We start from the raw sequence: 18,574 nt of genomic DNA on the forward strand, positions 1-18,574 counted from the left end.
TTTGAATTTTATTTATTTTTTATACAGCAAGTTCTTATTAGTTATCTATTTTATACATATTAGTGTATATATGTCAATCTCAATCTCCCAATTCATCTCACCACCACCACCACCCCACTTTCTCCCCTTGGTGTCCATATGTTTGTTCTCTACATCTGTGTCTCTATTTCTGCCTTGCAAACTGGTTCATCTGGATAAAGAAGAGGTGGGACATATATACAATGGAATATTACTCAGCCATAAAAAGGAAGGAAATTGGGTCATTTGTAGAGATGTGGATGGACCTAGAGACTGTCATACAGAGTGAAGTCAGAGAAAAACAAATATTGTGTATTAACACATATATGTGGAATCTAGAAAAATGGTACAGATGAACAGGTTAACATTTAAATATGAACTTTGAGTAAAACAGATTACTCTCCATGATATGGGTGGGCCTCATCCAATCAGTTGAAGACCTTAATCTAACAAAGACTAACCTCCCCTGGACAGAAGGAATTCTGCCAGCAGACTGCCTTTGTAATTGAACTATGACTTTTTCTCAGTTCTCTAGCCTCCCAGCACACAGCCTCCCTGCAGATTTTGGACTTATCAAGCCTCCACAATTGCATGAGCTAATTCCTTAAAATAAATAAATAGATAAACAAATCTCTCTCTCTACACACCCCCTCCCACCATGTTGGTTCTGTTTCTCTGAAGAACACTGACTAAATCGGTAGCCCTCTGGTTCCTTATTCTAAACTCCTATAAATCATTGTCACTCATTTCATACTGTTCTGACAGCCAACCTGCAGTGCTGACTGTGACCAAAAGCCTCTAGCTCTGAGTTGTCCAATAGGGTGGCTACTAGTCACATGTGTGGTTCTTTAAATGTCAATCTAAGTAAGTTAAAATGAATACAGTTATAAATTCACGTCTTCCCTCACACTAGTCACATTCCCAGTGACCAATGAACAGAGACACACTCAGGTTTGCATGCCCCCTAAGCCTTCACTGTTTGTGATCCCCATTCTGTGCAGCTATCATTCATCTCCTAAACAGTGTCAGCCTCTATGATGCATGAGACACTGTGTTAACAAACAGTCCTTACTTCAACATAAGGAACAGAGATAGGATAATGAGATATAATGCCAGGTAACACATCTGTACTCTTCCTAAAACAGTTTTATTTACTTAGAGAGTAGAAATTATGACTTATAATGCAGGTTTTGCCAATGATCAAGCATTCTTTCCAAGAAGCAATCTCCAAGTGGAAAACTAATTTTAATTATTTATAATTGCCAGCTCTCTGCCTTGGAGGAAATCATTCAAATTTTGCTCCAAGTATCATTCCATCATTCCAACAGCAAACACTAAGTCAGATTAAGGAGAAAAAAAACTACAAATAAATAAGCAAATAACAAAACTATTTTATGGCATGTATAACTTAGTTTTTTTTCTATTCTCTATCCTCAATTAAATTGTGCTTAAATATATTTTTTCTTTTCTTTTCATTATCCAGCATTGACTAAATGCCACCAATCCCTTCATTGTTCAAGGATCAACTGTAATATGAGATCTCATTTCAAGGGTGAGGAAATAAACTGTGAAATAAATATCATTATCCCTATTTTCTAGGTGAAGATGTTGAGTCTTAAAGAAGTTACATATGTCACCCAATTTCATACAGCTTGTCATCATTCAAACCCAGGTAAGCTCACACTACACAGTCTCAACCAAGACCAATTAAAATGCAATTTAATTTACATAAATTAGCAATTATCATACACTTAAACTCAAAAGTGGGCATTATTTGTTTAATAATGGTAAGTTAAAACTTATTCTTAACTGTCACAAATGTTATATATTTTGTATTTGATTTGTAATGCAATTTTAATGATATAGTCAGTGATCAAAAAGATATTTATCAGATGATATTTAAAATGTAAAATGTAAGTAATTCTTAAGGGTCTACATATTACTATTATACTACTTAGTGTAACTACCCCTATCTGCTATGTAAACATACCCCTGAAACATTCTAGCTTAACACAATAAAATGTATTAATAAGCCATGATTCAGTAGCCAAAAACACTTGAAATGTGGCTAATCCAAACTGAAATGTGCCCTAAGTATAAAATGCACATCAGATTTCAAAGACCAAGTAAGAAAAAAGGGTGTAAAATATCTCACTAAAAGGTTTTTTGGTAATATTGATTACACGTTGTAATGGTAATGCTTTACACATACAGTGTTAAATAAAATATATCATTAAAATATTTTTTAAAATAACCCATGAATCCCCAAATCCCGTGAGTCCCCCATGTTTTTCACTGTTGCCTGCCTTTCCATAGCCCTAACAGGGATTCAGATTTCATCTGTCTTCAAGTTCTTCCCTCCTTTATATTCCTGGGTAGGATCCTCTACTTTTAGTAAACAAAAAGGGTAAGGGAGACAGGAAAGGCATGGAAGTGGACTATATTACTTCTGTCTACTTGCCATGGACCAGGAGTTAGTCTCTTGGTCACATCCAACGGAACGGATCTAAGGAATATGGACTACAATGTCGATGTCAATGAGTGTCTGTCGTGACTATAAAAGGTATTTATAAGTCAAAAAGTTTGGACAACACTCACCCATTAAAGCAGGAATTTGTTTCCTAAGACCCATTTTAGTTTTTTCATGATGCTTTTTTTCTCAGAGATATGGAAAGTTTAAAATGAGCTTCTATGTCAACTCTTCATTTGGATATTGCTCATATATTCCCAAGAGCAGTCACTGAAGTCCAAACTATGGCTAAAGTCCACAGTAAAGAAATGAGAGTTAAGAATTTGTCCTAATTTTCTATTCTCAAAGCTGACTTACTCTTTGATCTCAATGGAGTTTTTGCTTTGTTTAAAGTTATTCATTAGACTCCTGGATATGCAATGCAAATACATCTGTCTGTTCCAAAGCTAGGGTTCAGGGGATAAGTACAATATTATCATTGATAATGTGGGCACAGATGAAGACAGTGTAATCATGAGTACTAAGTCTGACATGATTATCATATATTTCTCCTAAACTGTCTCAATCCCTTGTAACAGTTTTCCTCATGTGTACATCATCTTAATAAGGCTTACAAGAATTAACTGTTGGGCTTCCCTGGTGGCACAGTGGTTGAGAGTCCACCTGCCGATGCAGGGGACACGGGTTCAGGCCCCAGTCTGGGAAGATCCCACATCCCACATGCCGCAGAGCGGCTGGGCCCGTGAGCCATGGCCGCTGAGCCTGTGCGTCCGGAGCCTGTGCTCCACGGAGGGAGAGGTCACAACAGTGAGAGGCCCGTGTACAGAAAAAAAAAAAAAAAAAAAAATTAACTGTTATCATTGCTTTTTTTTTTTTTTTGTAGTTTCCCAAATATCCTCCACTCTGTACTATTTTTGGAGTCTCCCTTCTCAAGGCTGCCACAGAGAATACTTGAGAATGAACAGAATGATCTAGGACTTTAAATTCACCAAAATGAAGCCATTTGTAATCAGCCCCACACAGTCACTGTGTCCCCAAGATAAAAAAATGCATTTGCTCCTCCAAATAGAAACATATGGAGCAGAGACTGACCTATTTTTTCAAGTCTAAGCCTGAGTTAAGGATGATAAGAGTGAATGAAAATAAAAGTGATAGAAAGTGAGGGGTGGTTAGATCTGCCAAAAGAAACTGATTATTCACCCATGTCATTCAAAGTTCTCTTCCAGTCTTAATTCTTTAACCCTTTCTGAATTCTAGACAGAATTGAGTAAGCACCTACTTATTTACATGGTGCTCTACAGGAAACTCTCCAGGAATGACTAAGGAAGAGAAGGCACCACTCTCATTGTCATTATTATCTTAGAAAACCTTTATTGTATAATTACTGTGTGCCAGGCAATACACTAAACCTTCACATGTATTAATTCATTTAATGCTCACTGTAAGCCTACAAATCTATGAGGTATTATACTATTCAGGACTCTTCTAGTTTGTGAGAAACTCCAACTCAGTGTAACTTAAGATAAGAAAATGGTTGTATCAATAGTTAGCAGATAATGGCAGTTCAAGACAACATTCAGTCTGATACTCAGAATACTGATGTATTCTATTTTTCTCTCTTATTCTCTCCCTTTAGATCAGGCATCTTTCTTTTCTCTCAAGAACATGACTCCTCTTTGTGGCAGGGGTGATAGTCACCTATAGCTACAAGAGGTAGGTACCCCTACTTATTCTAGCTGAGAAGCACCAAGGAAGAACACTCATTGGCTTGCCTTGGGTCACATGTTCATTTTTAAACCAATATCATAGTTTGAGGGAAGACCTTTTCTGGTTGGCCTTTCCTGGATCCCATGGCAAACCCTGAGGTCCAGGGAGTAAGTCCCTTTATTGTTGACCACTACGTCAGAATCATCTGGAAAAATATTAAAAGTGTTAGACAAGGGCTTCCCTGGTGGCGCAGTGGTTGAGAATCTGCCTGCCAGTGCAGGGGACACATGTTCGAGGCCTGGTCTGGGAAGATCCCACATGCTGCAGAGCAACTGGGCCCGTGAGCCACAACTACTGAGCCTGCGCGTCTGGAGCCTGTGCTCTGCAACAAGAGAGGCCACAATAGTGAGATGCCCGCGCACCATGATGAAGAGTGGCCCCCACTCGCTGCAACTAGAGAAAGCCCTCACACAGAAACGAAGACCCAACACAGCCAAAAATAAATGTTAGAAAAAGCATATGTTCGGGCTTCCCTGGTGGCACAGTGGTTGAGAATCCGCCTGCCAATGCAGGGGACATGGGTTCGAGCCCTGGTCTGGGAAGATCCCACATGCCACGGAGCAACAGGGCCCGTGAGCCACAATTACTGACCCTGCGCGTCTGGAGCCCGTGCTCTGCAACAAGAGAGGCTGTGATAGTGAGAGGCCCCGCGCACAGCGATGAAGAGTGGCCCCTGCTTGCCACAACTAGAGAAAAAGCCCTTGCACAAAAACGAAGACCCAACACAGCCATAAATAAATAAATAAATAAATAAAATTTTTTTTAAAAAAAGCATATGTTCATTACAGCTAGGCTCTATTGCTTCACTATATTACATTTGAAGAAATGAAGCTTAGTTAGGTTATTTGCCTAACATCATCTCTGCATAAGTTTTGGGGCAGATTTGACCCATTTAAAAACCCAAGCTGTACATTAATATGCTGAACTGTATTTCCAAATTCTGACTTGGAGCTAGGTATACTGGGAAGACTATCAATGCAGTGTGTGTGCGTATGCCACACTCTTCACTTTAATTCTGCGTGTATACAATATACCATAAGGATTTGAGATATATTTTTGAAGAAAGAAACTTAGGTGTATTTAAAGAAGGGTATGGAATTGGCTAACCAGAAAGAGGAAAGCACTACTTTTAAAACATCATTAATATATTTAAAAGACAATCAGGTTTTTGTTTGTTTTACTCATTTTGAATCTTGATATCTAGTTAGAGAACTTATGAGTTAAAGAGAAGAGAGTTCAAGTAATGTACATTCTGTAGGTTATCTAAACCTTCTACCCCACCTATTTTATGCAGTTATTCAAGATTAAATTTATGAAACAAATCTCAACATTTTGAAAAGTTAAAAATATCCCCCAGATGATAGTATTACTATTTTGTATTATGTATGCCATCTATCTAGAAAGCATGTCATTGTAGTCTATGGATACTTTTCTAAAAATCTAAAATACTACAGCACTTTTATGAGCTGGCAAATTTTACTGCAGCTAATTTACGCCTCAATTCCTCTTTTGCTAAGTTGTCATTGCTGCTGCCATCCTCCTCCTCCTGTCCTCCTCCACCACCTTCTCCTACTTCTATTCTTCCTCTTATTATTAAAATTTCATGAGATTGTCTATGGTGTCTAATCCTCTGGGTAAAACTCTCAGATTAAATCCTCTATGCTCAGTGAATGGTTTTGCTTACATCCAAATTAAAAAGTTTCCTTCTGATTAGATCTGTTGACAAGGGTATTCTTGGTTTTCTCCACACTAGCCATGAATGCGTATTCATCTTTATTTTCTCTACCAAGTCTTTTTCTCCACAACTTAAACAATTCTTTTCACTTTTCCTTACAAGAAATCTTTCTTTCCCTCTAACATCTTCAGTCAGCCACAGGCTTACTCCCGATGAAATTTGGGCATTGATTTACAGTAAGCCTTCATCCATTGCCCTAAGGAGATGAGACAATAATGCCGTTATTTTCTGATAATTGGTTTAGAAAGTCAACCCCAAGCGCTGCAGGCTAAAAAAATGGGATTTACACTGCACCTCATTTATTGTGACAGTTGTAAGATTCCATGTCTGATTATACATTTGGTGCTGTTAAGGTGCAGGGAGATGGTAGAGAAAAGGAAAGACGTTGTTATTGTCAAAGCAACTCTCACAGCAACTCAAAGATTGTTTAATTTTGCCCGAGATTGCTGGTCATGCAGCAGATTATGCATGTTTTTCCATGTCTTAACCTATAATGGAATAAGTGAATAAAAGCAGTGACATGAGGAACCTTACATTTCCACGAGCTCCCATCCTTGAGATCACTGAATGGCCTTCATTTCCTCACTGCCTTTCACCAAATTTCTCTCTTTGAACTCAATATCAAGAGAGAAATAATGAGGAGAGATGAGCAAATTACAGAGACAGTTCCTTGGTGGATAAACCAAGATACAGTGATAAGAAAGTATTATAAAAATTATGTATTAACCACCATGGCACTAGAGTGAGAAATGTTTAATAATGATTGCGTTTATGGGTAAGACTGCAGGTGGGACACAATGGTATGAAAAAATGTTGCTTTTAATTATGAACTACGGCATGTCCACACACATACACACACGTTTACTATACATATGCATGCTATTAATAAAAAATATATTGATAATGGTTTAAAATATGGTTGTGGACCAAAATGACTAAATTTGACAAGAAATGTGAACTAACTCTAAAAATAATGAAAACATCTTCCACATACAAACCATGTAATACCATTTCGGGGAGGAAAACAAAGACATGGTTGATAATTTAGGCAAGAAGCTGTTAAATTTTCCAACAAGTATCTATCACAGATAGGGGAAAAGTAGTGATTATTCCCTGGGAACAGACAGAGAGTTTGGAAGGCAGACAGAGATGCGTAGGAGTAGAGCAAAAACAGACACAAAGACAAAGACACAGTAGGAAGTCAACGCATACAGAATGTTTAGCTCTTTGACTCTCTAGTAAAAATAAAGAGAAGAGGCTAATAAATTCTTTATTTCAAGAACCAGGAATCAGAGAGTCCAGTCACAAATTTTGCTTCTTTACCGTGATTTCTTGGCTTCCACAAAAAGTGTGTGTATGAGTGTGTTTGGAAAAGTATCTGTGGGGATGCATACAGTGTGAATGTGAAAGTGGCTCAGAGGAGCTGAGCAACCCCCTATATCCCCTAACTTTTAAGACGATATTTATTAAAAATGAGAAGTTTTCACTCTTGTTTTGTAAAAAGATTTTATGACTGGCTTAAAGGGATTTAGAACATGTTTATGGGCTCTTTTTTTGCATGTTTCTTATTAAATGAAAAAATAAAAATAATGCAGTACTAGTCAGTTTGAACTCCTGGAGCAAAAGAAAAACACATCTCACAGGTGTTAGAGCACTTATAAAAGTGAGAATTATTAATAAGGTGCTTCAGTTTTGCTATTGGCTTGGAACTAATAAGAAGATTATATTTCCACCAGGAGAAAGTTTTCATTTTACACCTTTTGGAGAGCTGATGATATTCACAAGGCTGTTTGTATGACTTGATATTTTCAAGTTTCCTGACGCCTGTGGATCTGAGCGCTGTAGTCTGAGGCTCTTTTTAGAGCACACAAGGTTGTGGCTGCTTTTCTGATGCATTTATTTATAAGACATTCTCAGCTTATTTGAAATAGTTAAGGAGAACTTGCCTTTGTACCAGCTCTCTGGCTGAGAGCTATAGCTGGTTCCATTCACCCCAACCCAGCGTAGCTCTGTTTGTGGGAGTGGGTGGCCTGGGTCGTATGAGGGTGCGCAGGGATCGTCAGTTACTCCTTCAAAACTAAAACCTCATTAAACCTAGAGAGACTTGTTTTCTATTTCTACCCCTTTAAAACTCCTATAGCAACAGGCACAAAGTAGACTATTGGTTGTGAAGATTTTGTGAACCTGAGAAGCAAGGTTAGTAAAGCTTCTAAACAAAGCAAAGTTTCTAAAGGAAACTCCACTGGATTTGATTCAATGCATCTTGGGTCAAGCTGAGGAATCTCAGTGTTCAACCATCATCTGAGGTAAATCTGGGAGCTGGGATCCACTTTTTGAGAAATACTATTGTTAATAATCTTAGGATGATTTTCTAGTATATGCACTCATTCGTTGGCCAGCCCCTGCTCTTTGAGTACACTTACTCCCACTCCCCCGCATCCAGCCCTTTACAAAAATTTCTCTTGGCCTTTTGCGTGAGGATAAACTGCCCTCAAGGGGAAAGGGTACCCTACAAGACTGAAATGCCTGGCCTGTGTGATAGTGATAGAAAAAATAGGTCCAAAGAAAAAGAGATTATTTCATTGTATTTACAATAGTCTGTGAAGAAATGCTTGACCTTCTCCTTTTTATAGTTGTGGAAACTGATGTATAGGAAGCTCAAGTTACTGGGGTCAAGGTCCCACAGTTAAGAGGAAGGGGAGAGGCACTGACAGAGGGACTGTAGAGAAAGTTGTATAATATTACAGGAGGGCAGGTTGCAGAAGACATCATGGGCTGGAGGTCTTTGATTCTCAGTTTGAGGGGTCCATCTCTAGGTAACAACAGATGGATCATTAGTTCTTCAGAGATATCTGTCAAAAACTTGTCTGTGCTACCCGCAGCATGGTTTTGAAAACAAAAATAACAAAAACTTAGTTTTATTTACAAAATCATAAGTGAAAGCCATTCAAGGTGTAAAAATCTAAAATATGAGGTCCTAGTCTTTTATTTACTGACAGGTTATGCCTAGCTTATTTGTACGTGTATGTATGTGAGACAGAGAGTGAGGGAGAGTTGGAGGGAGGGAGAGAAACTTAGAGCAAACAAGTCTGGTGCATATTCAAGCAAAGAAAATCTGAGATGGAGTTTATCAAAAGCTGCCATCTGACATACCACCTAAATAATTGTATCTGCTGTCTGTACCTCTCTTCTGGAAAGACAGGTACATTACAAGTTTCTCAGATCACGTGAAAAAACTGCCAGTCATTCTAATTTCAAGTCTTGGTCACTCTCCAAAATCAATTTGCATTTCACCCTCTGGGGTTGGCTTACTGTCTTCAATAAATAGAACAATGAGGGTGCTTCATCCAGAACCTCAACTGTAAAATATGAATCACATTTTAATCCATTAAGATGAACAGAAACCAAAAAAGTACTTTACAAATTTCAAGTTTAACCTACATTTAATTTTGGCCAGTACAAAATTACTAGGTAGTTATGTTTAAACTGCTTTACTCTAATGGTTCTTAAGGGTCTTAAGTAATGTTTTAGGAGTCGAGTTGTATTTTATAAAACCAGGTTAATGATTGTCTAAGAACAATTGAAGATGAGATTTAAAAGTGAGAGGGTCTTTGTGGCAGCATATAATGAGACTTATCTCCTATAGCTGCAGGGCAGAAAAAAAGATGTTCTGGTTTAAAGAGAAGAAAGCTTCTACCAGAGAAGAAGAAGACAAACTTTAAGGTTTGGCTCTTGCCCAGGCGCTGTAAGCTACTTCTGTGGAGAGACTAGCAGACAAAGAAAGAAGTCATTTATCCGGGTGGGGCAATTAACCTCAATCAACAGAAAGATATGGGGTTACTCTTACACAATGGGGACAGGGAAGAAGAGTTTAGAGTCCTGTCATATGATGAAGCAGGAAAGCTCAACGTTTCCATGTAGCTGTTCTTGGCACTCCCCTATCCAATTTTTATGGTAAATTGACAAGTGCAGTGGCCATGATCTGAGGAGGACATGGTTATCAGGGGTTCTCACACCTCAGTGGGAAGGATTTGGTCACCCAACCAGGTAAGCCACTTAGAGCAGCAAAGGCATCAACACGAGTGAGGGAAGTCTAAATGTGCAGAATAGAAGGAAAATTCAGTGGCAGGGCTAGTCCCCAAACCAGTTCTAGCCAGAGGGGTATGGTCTGTCTCAATAACCATTCTCTTGAAAATTTCCCCAAGAAGAGTCTGATGAGCACCCTTGAGAAGCAGTTTCCAATGGAATTTAGGGGTGCAGAGGGGGAATGTAGCAGAGGTTGTTCGTTGCCCATAACCCCTATAGTATCAATTCACTTACTTTCTCAGCTGCCAGGATGATTACCTGTTGAAAGTTCAGGTAAGTCCTCCTCAGGAAGTGCTGGGAACTGACTCACCTGAGGTTAGACTCTTTTCCCCCCAGAGGAATCCCCTGTCAATTATTGACCGATGTGCCCTATTTTCCTCCGTTTGGAAGGTCTTTGAAAAGCCATCCCAATGTCCGTGTCCCTGTGGGAATGGCTGAGGCCTCCGTTGCATCTACATGCCATCCATCTCAGTTCTCTCCTCACTCCTTTACAGGTATGGTTTCTTGAAAGACTTCCCAATAAACCTCCTGCAAGCAAATTTCAGCCTCAGGGGCTATTTCCTTTGTCAACCCAATCTATGATACTTCCTTTGATTATTTTTACCTTTTCCAAAGATCTTTGTTTAAAAAAAAAAAAAAAAGTTTCCACTCAGTTTTGGAAACTGAACACCTGAAAAACCATATTCAACACCTCCCTCCCTCTCAGTTTTGGCCAACTTCATCCAACCTATAAATGAGCCTGATCAGTTTACTCAGAAAAAAAATCTTTCTTTTTTTAAGAATTGTGTTTGGGTTTTGGGGGGGTTTTTTTGGCTGTGTTGGGTTTCCGTTTCTGTGCGAGGGCTTTCTCTAGTTGCGGCAAGCGGGGGTCACTCTTCATCGCGGTGCGCAGGCTTCTCACTGTCGTGGCCTCTCTTGTGGCGGAGCACAGGCTCCAGACGCGCAGGCTCAGTAGTTGTGGCTCACAGGCCTAGTTGCTCCGCGGCAAGTGGGATCCTCCCAGACCAGGGCTCGAACCCGTGTCCCCTGTATTGGCAGGCAGATTCTCAACCACTGCGCCACTAGGGAAGCCCGCTAGAAAATCCTTCTTAAAACAACCTGTTCTCCAATATCCTAGTAGGAGCTATCGTTATCTGTCTTTATTGCTTGAAACATTTCTCCTCTCTTACCCTTTTAAATTCCTCCTTCATGCTGTGGTGAGAGTGCTCTTTCCAACAGACAATGGATGAGTCACCAACCCTTAACCTGACCCTAGAGACCCTGGATGTACCAGCTCTGCCAGTAATACGGGCCTCTGCTCAGGTCTTACCTTCATGTCCTCTGACTTGCCAGGTTTCTTTGAGTTTTGGACCTTTGTACATGCTGCATGGCATTCTCCCTCCAACCCAGCATATGTAAACCTTGCAAGTCTCAGTCTTCTCCCCCATAAAAAGGGACTAATCTGCCATTTATCGGGGCTATTTAAAGATGAAATTAAAAAGCATATACCTGATATATGTTAGTTTTCAAACATTTATTCTGGAATTTTGAGTTTCGTCCTTTAATCTTTTCCTTGTCATTTTTGAGAGCCTCAATGTTAAAAGTAAACTTTAAAGGAATGATTTATATCAGTTAAATTCATAACACACCTTGTTGTGAAGCATTTTCAGTGAAATTATTAATTGCTGTCAGGTTAATAATATCCCCTAGAATTTTGTGTTTTTGTTAAATATAGATGTTGCCCTGCTATAATTTTCAAAACAACTACTTTGCTGGACAATCTGTTCAAAGAGTAGATAAAAGCCATTAATGAAATTTACACACTTTCACGGGCCCTGATATGAAGAAAAAGGAAGATTCCAAATAAATGAGCAAACAAAAGAACATTAATTAGCATCTAATTAGTAATAGCAGGGTGCAGTGCTCAGTGATTTTAAAATAAATGGAAACTTTGTAAACGTATGTATAAGGTGGAAGCACAGCTAAGTTCTCCTTGAGGTAAGATTAATGTCACTCTAATATATAAACTCTCAAAAAAACCCTGTTTTGTTAAAGAAAACAAAGTTTCATTTTATAAGTAACATCAGAATCAAGACATAATCAACTTGTTACAGCAAGAAGGAAGGACATTTAAAGGACTACATAAGCCTGTAAAATGTAAAAGTACAGTGTGGTTCTGAACATAAAAAACACGTATTTAAACCAGCAGCAATGATATTAATTAAAAATATTTAAATAGAATATTCTAGTAAAATATCAACACTGTCAAAAAGTTGAGAGAGATATATATTTGATTTTGATCATTAGAAATCATTGATTTTGATATCAGAGCTAAATTTTTAAAATGCACCTTTAAGAAATAAAGTCAATGTTCAGCAGCATAACAAGTTCCCCTTTGGACAGCCCTTAAAATTTTCAGCTCTGGTCCTAGCAAACAACATTCTTCTTTTAGTAGGAAAGAGTCATCAAAATAGATGGCAGTGACAAAGATAAAGGGATCTGAGCTGGAAGTTTTGAGCCCTGTCATAGTCCCTTCAACTGCGGGCCTGGACTTTGCATTCAGGAAGATCTGGGCCAAATCCCTCCATTTTTCCTTGTTGGCTGTATGATTTAGCCTGCTTACCTGACATTTCTAAGCTCCGGTTTCCTCATCTGTTAAGTAAAGGTAATAATACATGCTCATGGCATTGTTGTAAGGATGTAATAAGTATGTAAAATGGAGAGCCAGATTCAAAGCCAAGTAGTGTGACTCCAGGGATTTTACTCCTTTTTTTCTGGTTTTATTGAGATATAATTAGCATACAATATTGTGTAAGTCTCAGGTATACAAGATGATGATTTGATACACCTATATATTACAAAATGATTACAACAATAATGTGAGTTAACACTTCCATACCTGACATAAATATCTTTGTGTGTGTGTATAAGAATGTTTAAGATTTACTAACTTGGCAACTTTCAAGTATATAATATTGTTAACTATAGTCACCACGTTCTACATTAGATCCCCAGAACTTACTCATAACTGAAGTTTGTACCCTTTGACCAACATCTCCTCATTTCTGCCACCACCCAAGCCCCTGGCAACCACCGTGTACTTTTCATTTCTATAAGTTGAGTTTTAATGGATTCCACACACAAATGATACCATGGAGTATTTGTTCTTCTCTTTCTGGTTTATTTAGTTTTGCATAATGTCCTCCAAGTTTATTCATTTTGTTGCAGAAAAAAGGATTTTCTTCTTTTTATGACTGAATATTATTCCATTGCATGGGTGTATGAGTGTTGTGTGTATCACATTTATTCATTTTTCATTCATCTGTTGATGGACACTGAGGTTGTCATGTCTTGAATATTCTGACTAATGTGGCAATGAACATGGAAGTACAGATATCTCTTCGAGATAGTGATTCTGTTCTTTTCAGATATATACCTAGAAGTGGGATTGCAGGATGATATGGTTGTTCTATTTTTAATTTTTTGAGGAAACTTCATACTGTTTTCCACAGTGGTTTTACCTATCTACATTCCCACCAACAGTGCACAAGTGTTCTTTTTTCTCCACATCCTCACCAACTCGCTTTTCTTTTTGATGATAGCCATTTTAACAGGCATGAGGTAATAGTTCATTGTGGTTTTGATTTGCATTTTCCCAGGGCCCACACCCTTGACCCTTACCATAAACTTACATAGTCCTGCTACATATTAAGTGGGCCTAACACCCAGGAACTGCAGGATAGATGCAGGTACTAGTATTTAAAACATACTTGTTTGTTTCAAATCTTCGAATACTTGTCCAAATTGGTCAAGATGATAAGTATTGGGTTGGCCAAAAAGTTCGTTTGGTGTTTTCCATAAGATGCTTCTAATAGTGCTTAGTGGTCTTTAACTTCATTCGAAACAATTTTGTTAGATTGTATTGTGAAAGCTGTCATAACAGTGAGCATTTTTTAAAAATATATCAAAATTGGTGAATTATTGTGTAGCCATTTTAATATTGAAGATGGAAGAAAAAAAGCAATGTTTTCTGCATATTATGATTTATTATTTCAAGAAAGGTAAAACCACAACTGAACACAAAAAAAGATTTGTGCAGTGTATGGAGGCTAATTGCTTTGATGTTTGGGTTCCACATAAGGTAAGTGAAAAACTTTCCTTACCATACTGCCACATGTGATTCTCTACTTAAATGTAACAAAAATATTCTGTTTTTAAAATAAATTGTGATGGGCTATGAAAAGATGCTGTACCATAATGTGGAACAGAAGAGGTCATGGGACAAGTGAAATGAACCACCACCAACCACAACAAAGGCTGGTCCTTCATCCAAAGAGGTGATGTTGTGTATATGGTGGGATTGGAAGGGAGTCCTCTATTATGAGCTCCTTCCGGAAAACCAAACGATTAATTCCAACAAGTACTGCTCCCAACTAGACCAACTGAAAGCAGTACTCGACGAAAAGCATCCGGAATTAGTCAACAGAAAACACATTATCTTCCATCAGGATAACGCAAGATGACATGTTTCTTTAATGACCAGGCAAAAACTGTTTCAGCTTGGCTGGGAGGTTCTGATTCATCCACTGTATTCAACAGACATTTCACCTTCATATTTCCATTTATTTTGGTCTTTACAAAATTCTCTTAACGGAAAAAATTTCAATTCCCTGGAAAAATGTAAAAGGCACCTGGAACAGTTCTTTGCACAAAAAGATAAAAAGTTTTGGGAAGATGGAATTTGAAGTTGCCCGAAAAATAGCAGAAGGTAGTAGAACAAAATGGTGAATATGTTGTTCAATAAAGTTCTTGGTGAAAATGGAAAATGTGTCTTTTATTTTTACTTAAAAACCAAAGGAACTTTTTGGCCAACCCAATAATTGGACTTGGTCATATGTCATACTCAAAGACTGAAAAATATTCTGGGAAAGAATCAGGTAATCCTGGGAGTGAGGAGAGGGGAAGAGAGAACAAAGCATGAGTAAGAGATAGAATAAGAAATCCAGTTGCTTAGGGCACTTATGAAGTCAATATGTTCTATGTTTGTGTTATTCTTTTAAAATTTAAATAATCATACAATAAAATGCAGGGCTCTTAAGATCTGAAGACCTCATTCTAATGAGGAATTGGATGCAATGGGGTATAAGGGAAATTCCTAGGGGTGGAGATGTTCTATACATGGTTTTTCATAGTGATTACCTGGGATGTGTACAGCTGATACAATTCATTAAAATGAGTGAGGATAAGAATATTAAGTACTTCATATGCTTTCAATGAATAAGCTAATACATGCAAAGCATTCATAACAATAGCTAGGATATAGTAAATACTCAATAACATCCATTATTATTATTCTTCATATGCTAGTATTGAGTAGCATTTTGAGTGTACAAAGGTGAAAAATTAAGCTTAAGATTGGGACAAGGGGTCAGATCAAAGAGAGACCCATGGGTCAAAACAAGGAGTTTGTATTATGGTCAGATAGCAGCAGGGAGTGTTTTCATTGGAGCATGACATACTCAGATTTTCTATCACTTCCATCACCCTAGCAGCAGTGTGGAGGGTAGTTTGCAAAGTGATAGACAAACATGGAGTAAGTCATTCAAAACTTCTTGGGCATTGCTTTCCTCATCTGTAAAATAAAGATAATACTAAGTGCCTAATGTAATTCACAAAGATGGAATTGACAGAGAAAATGTATAAGAAAGGATGTTGACAAATATAAAGTTCTCTGGAGAACAAGGGTCAAAATTTTGGATGTGTGATAACATCGGGATGCACCAGATTTGCTTACAGATTATGAGCAAGTAGCTCTGATCCAAAGGAAAATATTCAGTAGTAAATAAACCTAACACTTCCCATTTTCAGCTGCCTACTGGTTCCACTGGTGAAACATGATGGAGGAGAACAATTATATAGCTGTGACTATATTGACATATTCTAGGCACAAAAAGAATAAAAGAGAAAGGAGAGGAAAAGTTTACCCTGTGCAAGCACTGACAGCTTGCAGGGTATCCCAGAACTTTGCAGAACTGTGTAAACATTTGCCTATGTTGCCTAAAATTATGCCAATCACTGTAGAAGGAAAACTTGCCTCAGGAGAGACTCTGAAAATGCCCAGCTAGCGCTTTGCCACTGGTTTCGGTGGCTATTATTTCTTCTTAACAAGTTCTTGCTCTGGTGTCGGTCATGTTTCAAAGAAACAAAGTGAAGATTCCTGTAGTTACAGCCTGAAGTAACTCAATTATCAGTAATTTTAACTTCCATCTTTCTTTAACTAAACAAATGGAAAACTTCCCCATTGCCAAATATATTATCTCTTGTCAATTAAGTCATTAACAGAGATTCCACGGCTGAATTCTCCACTGAAAGAAACAGCTTTCTGACAATTCACTTTTGGATTGAGCGCTGATAAGCCTCACCTAAATTTAAGCTGGGCAAACTGAGCAGTTTGAAAGCAAGTCTGAAAAACAAAAATATTGGGTATAGATTTGTGCTGTCCTAGACAGTTGCTAGTAGCCAATTATGCCTAGCTAGTACTTGAAATATGACTAGTCCAAGTTGGAATGTGTCATAAGTGTAAATATAAATTGCATTCTGTAACTTAGTACAAAACTTAGGATATGAAATATCTCAATTTCAATATTGATTATATGTTGAAATAATATTTTAGATATATTGTTAAAATGTATTATTAAAATCAACCTGTTTCTTTCTGTTTTACCTTAAAAAGTAGCCACATGTCTTAATGTGGATACTAGAAAATATTAAAATACATATGTACAAATGCATTCGTGATTCATGTATTTCCCTTATATAGTGCTAGTACAGACCTTCTATGGTTACATGAGATATGAAATTAAAAGTCACTACAGGGCATTACATAATGATAAAGGGGTCAATCCAACAAGAGGATATGACATTTGTAAATGTTTATGCATCCAACATAGATGCACATAAATATACGAAGTAAATACTAACAGAACTAAACGGAGAAATAGATAGCAATATAATAGGGGACTTTAATAACCCACTTCCATAAATGAGTAAATCATCCAGACAGAAAAATCAGTAAGAAACATTAGCCTTGAAGGACACATTATGCCAGATAAACTTAACAGGTATATACAGAACATTCCATCCAAAATCAACAGAAAACCCCTTCATCTCAAGTACACATGGAACATTCTACAGGATAGATCATATGTTATGCAACAAAACAGTCAACATATTTAACAAGACTGAAATCATATCAAACATCTTTTCTGACATCAATGGAATGAAATGAAGTAAAATACAAGAAGAAAACTGGAATATTCACAACTATGTGGAAATCAAACAATATGTTATTGAAAAAACAATTGATAAAAAAATCAGAAAAAATTGAAAAAAATTGAGACAAAAATGGAAATGCAACATAACAAAACTTATGGGATGCAGCAAAATCAGCTCTAATGGGGAAGTTCATAGCAATAAATGCCTACCTCAAAAAACAAAAATCTCAAATAGGAACATAACTTTATGTCTTAAGGAATCAGAAAAAGAACAAATGAATCCCTAAATTAGTAGAAGAAAGGAAATAACAAAGATCAGAGTAGAAATAAATAAAATAGAGACTAAGAAGACAATAGAAAAGATCAATGAAACAAAGAGCTGGCTCTTTGAAAAGATATAACTGACAAACCTTTAGCTAGGCTCACCAAGAAAAAAAAAAGAGGATTCAAATAAAATCCAAAAAAAGGGGATGTTATAACTGATACCACAGAGGTACAAAGGATCAGGAGACTATTATGAATGATTGTATGCCAACCATTAGGACAACTGGTAAGAAATGGATAAATTTCAAGAAACATACATCTTTCTAAGACTGAATCATGAAGAAACAGAAAATGTGAACAGACTGATTACTAGTAAGAAGACTGAATCAGTAATCAACAACCTCTCAACAAACAGAAGTCCAAGAAGAGATAGCTTTATTGGTAATTCTGCCAAATATTCAAAGAAAAATTAATGCCAATACTTCTCAAACTCTTCCTAACACTAGAAGTGGAGGAAACACTTAAAAACTCATTTGACAAGGTCAGCATTACCCTGATAACAAAAGCAGATAAGGACACCACAAGAAAATTTAAAGGCAATATCCCTGATGAACATAGATTCAAAAGTCCTCAAGATATCAGCAAACTAAATTCAACAACACATTAAAAGGATAATTCACCATAATCAAGTGGGGTTTATTCCAGGGATGCAAGCATGGTTCAACATCTTCAAATCAATCCATGTGGATGACAAAATAAAGGATAAAAGTCATGATTATTTCAATAGATGCAGAAAAAGCATTTGACAAAAATCAAGATTCACTTATGATAAAAACTTTCAACAAATAGATATAAAGGGAAATGATAAAGGCCATATAGGAAAGCCCATAGTAATATCATACTAAATGGTGAAAAGCTGAAGGCTTTCCTCTAAAATCAGGAACAAGACAAAGACGCTCATTCCTGTCACTTTTATTCAAC

This window comes from Kogia breviceps, chromosome 2, assembly GCF_026419965.1.
Source record: "Kogia breviceps isolate mKogBre1 chromosome 2, mKogBre1 haplotype 1, whole genome shotgun sequence".
NCBI lineage: Eukaryota > Metazoa > Chordata > Mammalia > Artiodactyla > Physeteridae > Kogia > Kogia breviceps.